This window comes from Oncorhynchus keta, chromosome 19 (genome assembly GCF_023373465.1).
Source record: "Oncorhynchus keta strain PuntledgeMale-10-30-2019 chromosome 19, Oket_V2, whole genome shotgun sequence".
NCBI classification, from domain to species: domain Eukaryota; kingdom Metazoa; phylum Chordata; class Actinopteri; order Salmoniformes; family Salmonidae; genus Oncorhynchus; species Oncorhynchus keta.
The window spans coordinates 8,696,342-8,710,593 of NC_068439.1; the positions used below are offsets into that span (position 1 = coordinate 8,696,342).

The 14,252-nt window shown below is 46.2% G+C and overlaps 1 long non-coding RNA gene across 1 annotated transcript; it reads right to left on the reverse strand.

The window, feature by feature from the left end:
- Positions 1 to 11,694: 11,694 nt before the first annotated feature.
- LOC127909173 (uncharacterized) lies at positions 11,695 to 12,946 on the reverse strand. Its single transcript, XR_008070048.1, has 2 exons — positions 12,819 to 12,946; positions 11,695 to 12,535 (listed from the first exon to the last, which is right to left on the reverse strand). It is a non-coding gene; the product is annotated as an uncharacterized LOC127909173 (long non-coding RNA).
- Positions 12,947 to 14,252: the final 1,306 nt, after the last annotated feature.

Sequence of the window (14,252 nt, forward strand, 5' to 3'; positions counted from 1 at the left end):
GTGTCATTTGGAACAGAGATCCAGTGTAAATAGATATGTTTGTGCTGGCTGAGTTGCATTAGGCCCTGTGATTTGGTGTGTCCCCCCCGGTGTGTATGTATGCTGGGGTTTGGTGTGTCCCCCCCGGTGTGTATGTATGCTGGGGTTTGGTGTGTGTCCCCGGTGTGTATGTATGCTGGGGTTTTACCCCCCCCGGTGTGTATGTATGCTGGGGTTTGGTGTGTCCCCCGGTGTGTATGTATGCTGGGGTTTGGTGTCCCCCCGGTGTGTATGTATGCTGGGGTTTGGTGTGTCCCCCCGGTGTTTATGTATGCTGGGGTTTGGTGTCCCCGGTGTGGATGTATGCTGGGGTTTGGTGTGTCCCCGGTGTGTATGTATGCTGGGGTTTGGGGTGTTTATGTATGCTGGGGTTTGGTGTGTCCCCCCCGGTGTGTATGTATGCTGGGGTTTGGTGTGTCCCCCGGTGTGTATGTATGCTGGGGTTTGGTGTGTCCCCCAGGGTGTGTATGTATGCTGGGGTTTGGTGTGTCCCCGGTGTGTATGTACACCTGGGGTTTGGTGCGTCCCCGGTGTTTATGTATGCTGGGGTTTGGTGTGTCCCCCGGTGTGTGTATGCTGGGGTTTGGTGTGTCCCCCCCGGTGTTTATGTATGCTGGGGTTTGGTGTGTCCCCCCCCGGTGTGGATGTATGCTGGGGTTTGGTGTGTCCCCCCGGTGTGTATGTATGCTGGGGTTTGGTGTCCCCCCGGTGTTTATGTATGCTGGGGTTTGGTGTGTCCCCCCGGTGTGTATGTATGCTGGGGTTTGGTGTGTCCCCCCCGGTGTGTATGTATGCTGGGGTTTGGTGTGTCCCCCCCCGGTGTGTATGTATGCTGGGGTTTGGTGTGTCCCCCCCCGGTGTGTATGTATGCTGGGGTTTGGTGTGTCCCCCCCCGGTGTGTATGTATGCTGGGGTTTGGTGTGTCCCCCCCCGGTGTGTATGTATGCTGGGGTTTGGTGTGTCCCCCCCCGGTGTGTATGTATGCTGGGGTTTGGTGTGTCCCCCCCCGGTGTGTATGTATGCTGGGGTTTGGTGTCCCCCCCCCCGGTGTGTATGTATGTCCCCCTGTGTGTATGTATGCTGGGGTTTGGTGTCCCCCGGTGTGTATGTATGCTGGGGTTTGGTGTGTCCCCCGGTGTGTATGTATGCTGGGGTTTGGTGCGTCCCCCGGTGTGTATGTATGTCTCCCCCTGGTGTTTGGTGTGTCCCCGGTGTGTATGTATGCTGGGGTTTGGTGTGTCCCCCCGGTGTGTATGTATGCTGGGGTTTGGTGTGTCCCCCGGTGTGTCCCCCCGGTGTGTATGTATGCTGGGGTTTGGTGTGTCCCCCCGGTGTGTCCCCCCGGTGTGTATGTATGCTGGGGTTTGGTGTGTCCCCCGGTGTGTATGTATGCTGGGGTTTGGTGTGTCCCCCGGTGTGTATGTATGTGTGTCCCCCGGTGTGTATGTATGCTGGGGTTTGGTGTGTCCCCCGGTGTGTATGTATGCTGGGGTTTGGTGTGTCCCCCGGTGTGTATGTATGCTGGGGTTTGGTGTGTCCCCCGGTGTGTATGTATGCTGGGGTTTGGTGTCCCCCCCGGTGTGTATGTATGCCCCGGTGTGTATGTATGCTGGGGTTTGGTGTGTCCCCCGGTGTGTATGTATGCTGGGGTTTGGTGTGTCCCCCCGGTGTTTATGTATGCTGGGGTTTGGTGTGTCCCCCCCCGGTGTGTATGTATGCTGGGGTTTGGTGTGTCCCCCCGGTGTGTATGTATGCTGGGGTTTGGTGTGTCCCCCCGGTGTGTATGTATGCTGGGGTTTGGTGTGTCCCCCCGGTGTGTATGTATGCTGGGGTTTGGTGTGTCCCCCGGTGTGTTGTATGCTGGGGTTTGGTGGGGTTTGTCCCCCCGGTGTGTTTGTATGCTGGGGTTTGGTGTGTCCCCCCCCGGTGTGTATGTATGCTGGGGTTTGGTGTGTCCCCCCGGTGTGTATGTATGCTGGGGTTTGGTGTGTCCCCCCCCGGTGTGTATGTATGCTGGGGTTTGGTGTGTCCCCCCCGGTGTGTATGTATGCTGGGGTTTGGTGTGTCCCCCCCGGTGTGTATGTATGCTGGGGTTTGGTGTGTCCCCCCCCGGTGTGTATGTATGCTGGGGTTTGGTGTGTCCCCCCGGTGTGTATGTATGCTGGGGTTTGGTGTGTCCCCCGGTGTGTATGTATGCTGGGGTTTGGTGTGTCCCCCCTGGGGTTTGGTGTGTCCCCCCGGTGTTTATGTATGCTGGGGTTTGGTGTTCCCCCCGGTGTGTATGTATGCTGGGGTTTGGTGTGTCCCCCCCCGGTGTGTATGTATGCTGGGGTTTGGTGTGTCCCCCCCCGGTGTGTATGTATGCTGGGGTTTGGGTGTCCCCCCGGTGTGTATGTATGCTGGGGTTTGGTGTGTCCCCCCGGTGTGTATGTATGCTCCCCCGGTGGGGTTTGGGGTTTGGTGTGTCCCCCCCGGTGTGTATGTATGCTGGGGTTTGGTGTGTCCCCCCCCGGTGTGTATGTATGCTGGGGTTTGGTGTGTCCCCCCGGTGTGTATGTATGCTGGGGTTTGGTGTGTCCCCCGGTGTGTATGTATGCTGGGGTTTGGTGTGTCCCCCCGGTGTGTATGTATGCTGGGGGGTTTGGTGTGTGTCCCCCCGGTGTGTATGTATGCTGGGGTTTGGTGTGTCCCCCCCCGGTGTTTATGTATGCTGGGGTTTGCATGGTGTTCCTATTGCCCTGCAGTCACACAGTATCCTTTTGCCAAACACCTGGAATTATCGTTGGGAGAGGGTGTGAGAGTGCCATAATTTAAGTCTTAGAAAATTCAACCAAGATATTATTTTTAAGCAATAAGGTCCGAGGGGGTTGTGGTATATGGCCAATATACCACGGTTAAGAGCTTTTCTTATCCACGACGCAACGCGGAGTGCCTGGAAACAGCCCTTAGCCGTGTTATATTGCCCATATACCACAAACCCCCAAGGTGCCTTATTGCTATTATAAACTAGGTGGTTCGAGCTCTGAATGCTGATTGGCCCGACCATATGTGGTATATCAGACCGTATAAAACGGTTATGACAACATGTATTTTTACTGCTCTAATTACATTGGTAACCAGTTTAATAGAGCCCGAGGTGTGGTGTATATGGCCAATATACCACAGCTAAGGGCTGTGTCCAGGCACTCAGCGTTGCATCGTACTGGGTATCATTGTGATGGCGATACGTATTGGGTACCATTGTGGTGGCCATACTCACTGGGTACCATTGTGGTGGCGACACGCACTGGGTACCATTGTGGTGGCCACACGCACTGGGTACCATTGTGGTGGCCACACGCACTGGGTATCATTGTGGTGGCCACACGCACTGGGTACCATTGTGGTGGCCACACGCACTGGGTACCATTGTGGTGGCCACACGCACTGGGTACCATTGTGGTGGCCACACGCACTGGGTACCATTGTGGTGGCCACACGCACTGGGTACCATTGTGGTGGCCACACGCACTGGGTACCATTGTGGTGGCCACACGCACTGGGTACCATTGTGGTGGCCACACGCACTGGGTACCATTGTGGTGGCCACACGCACTGGGTACCATTGTGGTGGCCACACGCACTGGGTACCATTGTGGTGGCCACACGCACTGGGTACCATTGTGGTGGCCACACGCACTGGGTACCATTGTGGTGGCCACACGCACTGGGTACCATTGTGGTGGCCACACGCACTGGGTACCATTGTGGTGGCCACACGCACTGGGTACCATTGTGGTGGCCACACGCACTGGGTACCATTGTGGTGGCCACACGCACTGGGTACCATTGTGGTGGCCACACGCACTGGGTACCATTGTGGTGGCCACACGCACTGGGTACCATTGTGGTGGCCACACGCACTGGGTACCATTGTGGTGGCCACACGCACTGGGTACCATTGTGGTGGCCACACGCACTGGGTACCATTGTGGTGGCCACACGCACTGGGTACCATTGTGGTGGCCACACGCACTGGGTACCATTGTGGTGGCCACACGCACTGGGTACCATTGTGGTGGCCACACGCACTGGGTACCATTGTGGTGGCCACACGCACTGGGTACCATTGTGGTGGCCACACGCACTGGGTACCATTGTGGTGGCCACACGCACTGGGTACCATTGTGGTGGCCACACGCACTGGGTACCATTGTGGTGGCCACACGCACTGGGTACCATTGTGGTGGCCACACGCACTGGGTATTGATATCTATTATTCACTGTCACATTAGAAAAGTGTACAGCTCCCCTTATTCTTCTCATAGGCTGCATTTTAAATGACACTTTGTTCCTCTTAGTGCACTCGTTTCGCCACCTAGGGAGTCTCTGGCCAGAGGTAGAGGCCACTCGTTTCGCCACCTCGGGAGTCTCTGGCCAGAGGTAGAGGCCACTCGTTTCGCCACCTCGGGAGTCTCTGGCCAGAGGTAGAGGCCACTCGTTTCGCCACCTAGGGAGTCTCTGGCCAGAGGTAGAGGCCACTCGTTTCGCCCACCTAGGGAGTCTCTGGCCAGAGGTAGAGGCCACTCGTTTCGCCACCTCGGGAGTCTCTGGCCAGAGGTAGAGGCCACTCGTTTCGCCACCTCGGGAGTCTCTGGCCAGAGGTAGAGGCCACTCGTTTCGCCCACCTAGGGAGTCTCTGGCCAGAGGTAGAGGCCACTCGTTTCGCCACCTCGGGAGTCTCTGGCCAGAGGTAGAGGCCACTCGTTTCGCCACCTAGGGAGTCTCTGGCCAGAGGTAGAGGCCACTCGTTTCGCCACCTCGGGAGTCAGAGGTAAAGGCACTATATCAGACAAGGTGTCATGCATCTAACGACAACCAGGGTTTGGCAAAGGATAAGTGTTTTTATTTTATTTAGACCGTGACGAACCTAACCGCAACAGAAATGAAGTTAAGATGTATTTGCACAGACACTTCATGCACACTGCACACGGCTCACACGGATGAGTGCTACACACGGAGAATCAACTTCCATTATCCACCTTGTTGAAGGAACATTATTGCATTTTTTCTTTCTGTGCTATATTGGGTTTTCAATGCGGTATGTTCACTCAATGTTTTGCCACTTCCTTATCGCCACTATTGAGATTGTGCTTCGATTTTTATTTTTAAGAATGCACCAACCCACAATGCATCACATTCACAGCATCCTTTAAAATCTCTTTTTTTTTCTTTTCTTTTTTTTTAGGAGAAAATGTCATTTTTAGTTTTGACTTTTTTTTTTTCTTGAGGAAGTGCAGGGGTGTGTACTGTCTGGTAATATGCTCAGTTAAAAAAATATATACAGGATAAAAACATAGTCATTTCATGTGGAGAGTTGGAAAATAAACACATTCGTTAGATTAGCATTGAAATCGTGACCATCAACTGGATGGAAAAACTGTTTCAAATTCATAGAATGAAAATGTAAAAGTTGTTTGCTGAGCAGTTAGCTGAAATCCAGTGTTTATTTCCCACTTTGTTGGCGAACTGCTTTACATTCACTTTGTCATTTTCAAATAATAATAATAATAATAATAATAATAATTCAAACTCTTCCACATGTCAATTATTACGTTGTCTTTTAACCTTGTTTTTTTGTTATCTTCAACCTAGGTATTATGGAAGCTTTTTTCTCCTTTCTGTTACCTGACTGAAAAGATGGTTCGATTGATATGCCCTTATTAAGACACAGATCTAGGATCAGCTTGCCCTCCTTTAAATCCTGACGTGTAAACATTTTAACGGGGCAAAAGCTAAACTGATCATAGATCAGTCTCTGGGTTGAGTGGAGCCTGAAACAGTTTAGTGGTGACAGTTTGACTGACCGGCACTGTGTGTGGAAGCGATAGATGTACAATTTGCATGTCCTCATCAGTCGCAGCTTGTTCTGTGGATCAAATGTTTCCCCTGGTTGAGCAGAACCAAACTGGTTTGAGGTAAACAAAATCAGAATTTACAGAGCTGTTTTTATTTCAAACTTAATGCCTAAACTTTCATTTTTGGAAGGGCATCTGTAACTCATCTTTAAAAAAAAATATATATATATATATATATATATATATATATATATTTTACTTGATATGCTAGCTATGAGGACCCTAGTCATTGCACATGTTTATATAGAAAGTCATCCCCTATGGTTATATTGTCCTTCCTGATGTGATGTCTCGGCAGGTTGACCCTGTGAGGATGCGGACCATGACTTTGTACAATGTCATAGCTTGTTATTATGTTCAATTTGCAAAATGGTGGTTTTTCATGGTCTGCAAAATGGTGATTTTTTTTTTTTTCATGTTCTACAAAATGGTGATTTTTTTTCCCCATGGTCTATACAAAAGGGTGATTTTTTTTTTTCTCCATGGTCTACAAAATTGTGATTTTTTTTTTTTCCATGGTCTACAAAAGGGTGATTTTTTTTTTCATGGTCTGCAAAATGGTGATTTTTTTTCCATGGTCTGCAAAAGGGTGATTTTTTTTCCATGGTCTACAAAAGGGTGATTTTTTTCCATGGTCTACAAAAGGGTGATTTTTTTCCATGGTCTACAAAAGGGTGATTTTTTTCCATGGTCTACAAAAGGGTGATTTTTTTCCATGGTCTACAAAAGGGTGATTTTTTTCCATGGTCTACAAAAGGGTGATTTTTTTCCATGGTCTACAAAAGGGTGATTTTTTTCCATGGTCTACAAAAGGGTGATTTTTCTTCATGGTCTACAAAAGGGTGATTTTTTTCATGGTCTACAAAAGGGTGATTTTTCATGGTCTGCAATGGTTTTGGACTCGTTGACCTTTGGTTGACATGCAAAATGTATTGACGTTGGTGAGAGACTAAGCGTGTCATTGATCTGTCATGGACAGGAAAGTAACAGTAATAGGCTATTATAGGAGTCTATGCACTTTGGTCCTCTAAAGGGAAATGGTTGTCCACAGAACAAGTGTTCCAAACTGACATTTTGAGACTAAATAAATCTTGGAAAACGTGAAAAAATTTGCTAAAGAACTTTTGACTCTACATCACTAACACATGTGGGAGGAGCATTTTTAAATCAGAAGTCCTCTCCTTGTTTTTGTTTTTTTTCTCTCGACTTCTGCGTGCAGTCTACCAACAGACTTCCAGGAAAGTAAAATAAAAATAAAAACACAAAATAAACAAATATATTTATATTTATGAAGAAAAACAAAAGTGCCAATCCTGACCAACTAAAGACTTGAGGGTGATTTACATAACTTTTGACTTGATTCATTTTTCAATTTTCTTAATATTTCCTTGAATGTGCACACGTTTTGTGCAAAAACATTGCTGCTCTATTTTCTATTATAGTTCCATGATGTGGTTTCTCTGAAAGTGGCATTCTCTACTGCTTTTGCACTGTGGGATTGGGTCAGAACAGTCATTTTAAATCGGCAAAAAAAAAAGAAACTAATTTATTCCATCATGCTGATCCGTCTAACTAAATATTGATGCTCTCTTTTCTTTTTTTGTACAGTGTAATGCATTGTTGATTTCACTGTGCAGACCTCACACTGCAGCTGGGGGACAGACAGCCTAGACGTTCGTTAGAAAGATGCAGGGCCATCAAGTGTAATTTTAGCCTGAGGCAAAGACTGCACTGCACATTATTAGGGCCCTGAGTTTTTCCTAGTCAGGTCACATGGTCTGGAAAAGCTCCCGGCCCTGTTTATCAGGTCAGTTATCGTATCAGGCCAATACAGGGCCACGTTCAGTAGCCAAACGTTGTTGCATATTTAACATGTCATGTTTGGTTTTACGTAGATAGAAATATTTCTGAACGTTTGAAAATGTTGCGTTCCTGCTGAACGTGCCCCGGGGTTTCTTCACCTAAACTACCATGTTTGCACATAATGAGTCAAACCCATCTTATCACAAAGAACTAAACAGCCAATTCAAAATGGACACTACTCACTGAAGTTTTTTTAAATAAAAAAAAATTAAATAAATTAACATTATTTTTTTCTTTCTTGATTTTGAGCAGCTATACCATTACATGGATATGGATGGTTCTAGAATGTTTCAGTGGCATAATCTTCTTGGCTGTCCAGACCCAGTCAATCAACCAAAACAACCAATCACTTGTCCTGAGACTTCTCTCAGCTATTTCTTGATTTAGCACAAGGACTCAGAGACACTTCTCTTGAGATGGGAAGCTAAATGGAAGCTACGTTATTGGCTGAGAATTAACAACCTAACAAGTTACAAGTAATAAATATTCTCCAAAAGTCGGCCATCCCAAGAGGTTTATTCTGCGTCCCGAAGTGCACCCTATTCCCTATTTAATGAACAACTTTTGACCAGGAGTCCATGAAGTTCTGGTCAAAAATAGTGCACAATATACCCCCACAGTGGAGTTGTAATAATACCCATAATACCTAGTGGTCAAACGGAAATAATTCTAATTGTTTTTTTCAACCATTTGATTTTTTTCCCCCATAAGAGATTTTTAGAAACACTTAAAATAAGGGCTGTGTTTTGTGTAGGCTTTACCCCGGGGTGACATGTGAATAACCGTGTAGATCTCTCTAGGACAAGGTGACTCAATATTAATCGGCTCTTTTTTTACTCGCAGAATTGAAAATACTTAAAGTAGACGACATGCAAGACTACAAATCCCTGCATGCTTCTCCATGTCATCTCTAGCTGACATCTTTGCTAACAGGTATTGTGTCAATTTAAAACGTGCACAAGACAGTTCACAGAATTGTACATTATTTTATTAAAGAAATGTAGCTAATTTATTCATTAATCCATTTAGCTAGCATTAGATAATTAATCCATAGATTCTTACCTTTGCCTCGATACGTCAGTCATCATGGTATTTGTAGTTCTTTATGATAGCCACATTAGTAGCTAATTAGCGTTTCGTTTTGGTGGGGGAGTACAGGCAAACATATTAAGTCACCTTGTCCGGTTGAGATTTGAGCGGTTATCAAAACGTGACTCCCACTGAGACGACTGCAGGGATTCGGGTCACGGCCAGGGTAAGCCTACCCTGGCGTGACTCCCACTGAGACGACTGCAGGGATTCGGGTCACGGCCAGGGTAAGCCTACCCTGGCGTGACTCCCACTGAGACGACTGCAGGGATTCGGGTCACGGCCAGGGTAAGCCTACACGGAACACAGCCCATGTTTTAAGTGTTCCTAAAAATAAAATACAACTGGGAAATATGAATGATGGGAAAACAATTGGTGCCATTTTCCTGTTTGACCACTATGTTTTTATAGGCATTATGACTCATACTGTGGTACATTTTATAGAGGGAATAGTGGCATTTTGGGAGGGAGCTTAATACTTATTTTTCAGGTGTTTGCCCTCTTCAAGAGGGCAATTAACAGAGATGACTGGTCAACAGTTTTCTAGAACAAATCTGGGATGCAGGAATGTGAAATTTACATTAAAAAAATGATAATCAAGTGTCCAAGTGGAACTGTGTGATTTATAATTTGGGGGGTGCTTATATTTTGTTCTCTTACACACAAGTGTGTAATGGAAATATATATATATTTTGTTTGTTGCATATCTGACTTCCACTGAGACGACTGCAGGGATTCGAGTCACGGCCAGGGTCGCTATTGTACAGTGCCCCTGGAAATATGTACATGAGCTGGAGGGATCATCCATATTTTTTTAATGACAGCTGAAATCCTTTTTAAGGCATAGTAAAGGGATAGGGAGTTTTTCCCCTGACCAAATGACAAGGAGAAACTGGCTGTGTCCCAAATGGGCACTTATATACCCTATAGAGTGCACTACTTTTGACCCAGAGACCTATTAGGTCCTAGTCAAAAATGGCGAACCACATAGGGAATGGGGTGCCATTTGCTCTAGTGTCTGTTTCCCTGTCAGGGCCTTTGGTCAGGAACAACTCCAAGGCATGGATTTGAAAAATATATATAATTAAGATACATGTCTTCTGGCCTAGATTGTGTAAATGTGTATAACTGAGACAAAGGTGTCTGAAAATCCCAAGCCACGCCTTAGTGCTTGGCTTTGTCAAATAAATTATGCTATCTAGGCTATAATTGTTTACAATGCTACGTGTTTATAAAGTGTTTTTTCATATGTCATAACTGACCAGTCCTGATGTATTCTCTGGTCCTCTCTCATTTCGCTCTCTTTCAATGTATTTATTTACAAAACAAATATTTTTTTTCTTTTTTTGCTTATGATAACCCATATTATACTGTGACTTGACATTACCGACGGTATGAATGAGTGACTGATACACTTCAACTGAACATGACACACAAACATGAACACACAAACAAAACAAACGAAAAACAAATGCATTAACAAATATTAGAAATGTATAAAAAAAAATTGTCCAGTGGAAACTGTACAAAACAAATCCCCGAGAAATAAAATGTTGCAACCCTTTTTCTCCTCTTTTTCCAATTCTTTAACAAGTTTTGAATGACTAAAAGATACGAAAACGTACTTTTGCTGCCACATGTGTAAGATGTTGAATGAACGTTTTTGTAGTTCTGAGTTGAGGGTTTGAACTACATTTTCCACAAGATTGTCAGTTACGCACTTCCGTGGTTCATTGCGTATTTCCTGTATCGGTTGGCAGGAGGAAAGGCAGCAGGCGACGCCGGAGTGTGTTTATTGAGTTGGATCAAGAAGGTTATCAGTCATTTTTATGTTCTAATAAAGTACCGGAGAAGACGGTTCCACTTTGACCCCCAGCTGGAGGCGTAAACAGAAGACCAGCAGCAATACATCCCTGTGTCAACAGCAAGTCAAACTTCTCAGCTCAGGAAGACTTCTACAGACGGAGAGGTTTAAAATATACTCAGGAAGACTTCTACAGACGGAGAGGTTTAAAATATACTCAGGAAGACTTCTACAGACGGAGAGGTTTAAAATATACTCAGGAAGACTTCTACAGACGGAGAGGTTTAAAATATACTCAGGAATACTTCTACAGACGGAGAGGTTTACGGAATTGTTTAAAATAGTTGGGAGGAAAGGAAGCCACAGAATAATTTGGTCATCAACAAATAGCCCAGTTCCTTTGTTTCTCACTATTCCAGAGTATTTAAACGGATTCTCCTAAATAAATGGAAATTGAGCTGCTACATGATTTGTCTGTATTATGCACAATAATCTGGCACTAATCAGACCTTCTGATTTAGTTCATTTTTAACGACTACCAAACACTGAAAATGGTCACTAACCAGATTTCCATACCAGTGAAGTACAGGCCTGATGGTAAACTTCCCAGAGGTCGACTAAAACAGACGGGATCTTTTACGTTGTGGACCTCCCACTATGACTCAGGCTACGTTCAAGAGGTTTGATATATGGCTAAGGGCTGTCCTTAACCATAATATATATATATAAAACCCCCAGAGTTGCCTTATTGTTAATGTAAACTGGGTAGCAACGTAATTAGAGCCGTACAAATAAAATGGTGGGCTGTTAGCCAATCAGGCTTCAGGGCTCGAACCACTCAGTTTATAATAGGAATCTCATTGAGGTGGGAGGAGTCGCTATATTGTGACAGAACGATCAGTAGTTAAATAATGGCATGCCGCTCATCTCAGCTTTTTTTATATATTTTATCTGCAACATCAGTTTTATACTTGCATGGAAATGAGCTGCCAAGTTGTCTAGATAAACCAAATGATTTTATCATTTTCAAAGATCATGTTATTTAGAACACAAAAAGTACGAAGTCGATGACAAATGTTTTTTTTTTTTTCTATATAAAAACAAGTTATATGCACATTTCACAACTGAACACCCAAAACAAGCACCATATCTGTTAACCTTTACAGTAGAAAATAGCAGGGGTTTAAAACGTGAGCCGGTTCCCAACGGTTGAAGGCTGGAGTTGCCTCTCCATGCTGATCTTGGGGTTTTTCCTTGATGGGAAAGCTGGATTGTTCCAGGGGTCATAAGTCAGGAGAATTACTTTCTAGACTGGGTTGTTGTTGTTGTTGTTTTGCAAACAGAGTTTGACTAACACATTACGATCACATCTTACGTGGGAATACTTGGTGTTTTTACAGTCTTTATGTACAACAATGAATAATAATACGACAAGTTCAGCCTGTCAGTTGGTGAAGCCCTGCCCTCTGTGTGACCTAGTAAAGACAAGTCAACATTTTGTTAATTTTAGAAATATAAAACGAGGAAGCCAGCATGGAGCGTACAGTCAGAAACTAACCCTGGGAGAAGAGGAAGCCAACATGGAGCGTACAGTCAGAAACTAACCCTGGGAGAAGAGGAAGCCAGCATGGAGAGGAACAGTCAGAAACTAACCCTGGGAGAAGAGGAAGCCAACATGGAGAGGAACAGTCAGAAACTAACCCTGGGAGAAGAGGAAGCCAAAATGGAGCGTACAGTCAGAAACTAACCCTGGGAGAAGAGGAAGCTAACATGGAGCGTACAGTCAGAAACTAACCCTGGGAGAAGAGGAAGCCAGCATGGAGCGTACAGTCAGAAACTAACCCTGGGAGAAGAGGAAGCCAACATGGAGAGGAACAGTCAGAAACTAACCCTGGGAGAAGAGGAAGCCAACATGGAGCGTACAGTCAGAAACTAACCCTGGGAGAAGAGGAAGCCAACATGGAGCGTACAGTCAGAAACTAACCCTGGGAGAAGAGGAAGCCAGCATGGAGTGTACAGTCAGAAACTAACCCTGGGAGAAGAGGAAGCCAACATGGAGCGTACAGTCAGAAACTAACCCTGGGAGAAGAGGAAGCCAACATGGAGTGTACAGTCAGAAACTAAACCTGGGAGAAGAGGAAGCCAACATGGAGCGTACAGTCAGAAACTAACCCTGGGAGAAGAGGAAGCCAACATGGAGCGTACAGTCAGAAACTAACCCTGGGAGAAGAGGAAGCCAACATGGAGTGTACAGTCAGAAACTAAACCTGGGAGAAGAGGAAGCCAACATGGAGCGTACAGTCAGAAACTAACCCTGGGAGAAGAGGAAGCCAACATGGAGCGTACAGTCAGAAACTAACCCTGGGAGAAGAGGAAGCCAGCATGGAGCGTACAGTCAGAAACTAACCCTGGGAGAAGAGGAAGCCAACATGGAGAGGAACAGTCAGAAACTAACCCTGGGAGAAGAGGAAGCCAGCATGGAGCGTACAGTCAGAAACTAACCCTGGGAGAAGAGGAAGCCAGCATGGAGAGGAACAGTCAGAAACTAACCCTGGGAGAAGAGGAAGCCAGCATGGAGCGTACAGTCAGAAACTAACCCTGGGAGAAGAGGAAGCCAGCATGGAGCGTACAGTCAGAAACTAACCCTGGGAGAAGAGGAAGCCAACATGGAGAGTACAGTCAGAAACTAACCCTGGGAGAAGAGGAAGCCAACATGGAGCGTACAGTCAGAAACTAACCCTGGGAGAAGAGGAAGCCAGCATGGAGCGTACAGTCAGAAACTAACCCTGGGAGAAGAGGAAGCCAACATGGAGCGTACAGTCAGAAACTAACCCTGGGAGAAGAGGAAGCCAGCACGGAGAGGAACAGTCAGAAACTAACCCTGGGAGAAGAGGAAGCCAACATGGAGCGTACAGTCAGAAACTAACCCTGGGAGAAGAGGAAGCTAACATGGAGCGTACAGTCAGAAACTAACCCTGGGAGAAGAGGAAGCCAGCATGGAGCGTACAGTCAGAAACTAACCCTGGGAGAAGAGGAAGCCAACATGGAGAGGAACAGTCAGAAACTAACCCTGGGAGAAGAGGAAGCCAAAATGGAGCGTACAGTCAGAAACTAACCCTGGGAGAAGAGGAAGCTAACATGGAGCGTACAGTCAGAAACTAACCCTGGGAGAAGAGGAAGCCAGCATGGAGCGTACAGTCAGAAACTAACCCTGGGAGAAGAGGAAGCCAACATGGAGAGGAACAGTCAGAAACTAACCCTGGGAGAAGAGGAAGCCAACATGGAGCGTACAGTCAGAAACTAACCCTGGGAGAAGAGGAAGCCAACATGGAGCGTACAGTCAGAAACTAACCCTGGGAGAAGAGGAAGCCAGCATGGAGTGTACAGTCAGAAACTAACCCTGGGAGAAGAGGAAGCCAACATGGAGCGTACAGTCAGAAACTAACCCTGGGAGAAGAGGAAGCCAACATGGAGTGTACAGTCAGAAACTAAACCTGGGAGAAGAGGAAGCCAACATGGAGCGTACAGTCAGAAACTAACCCTGGGAGAAGAGGAAGCCA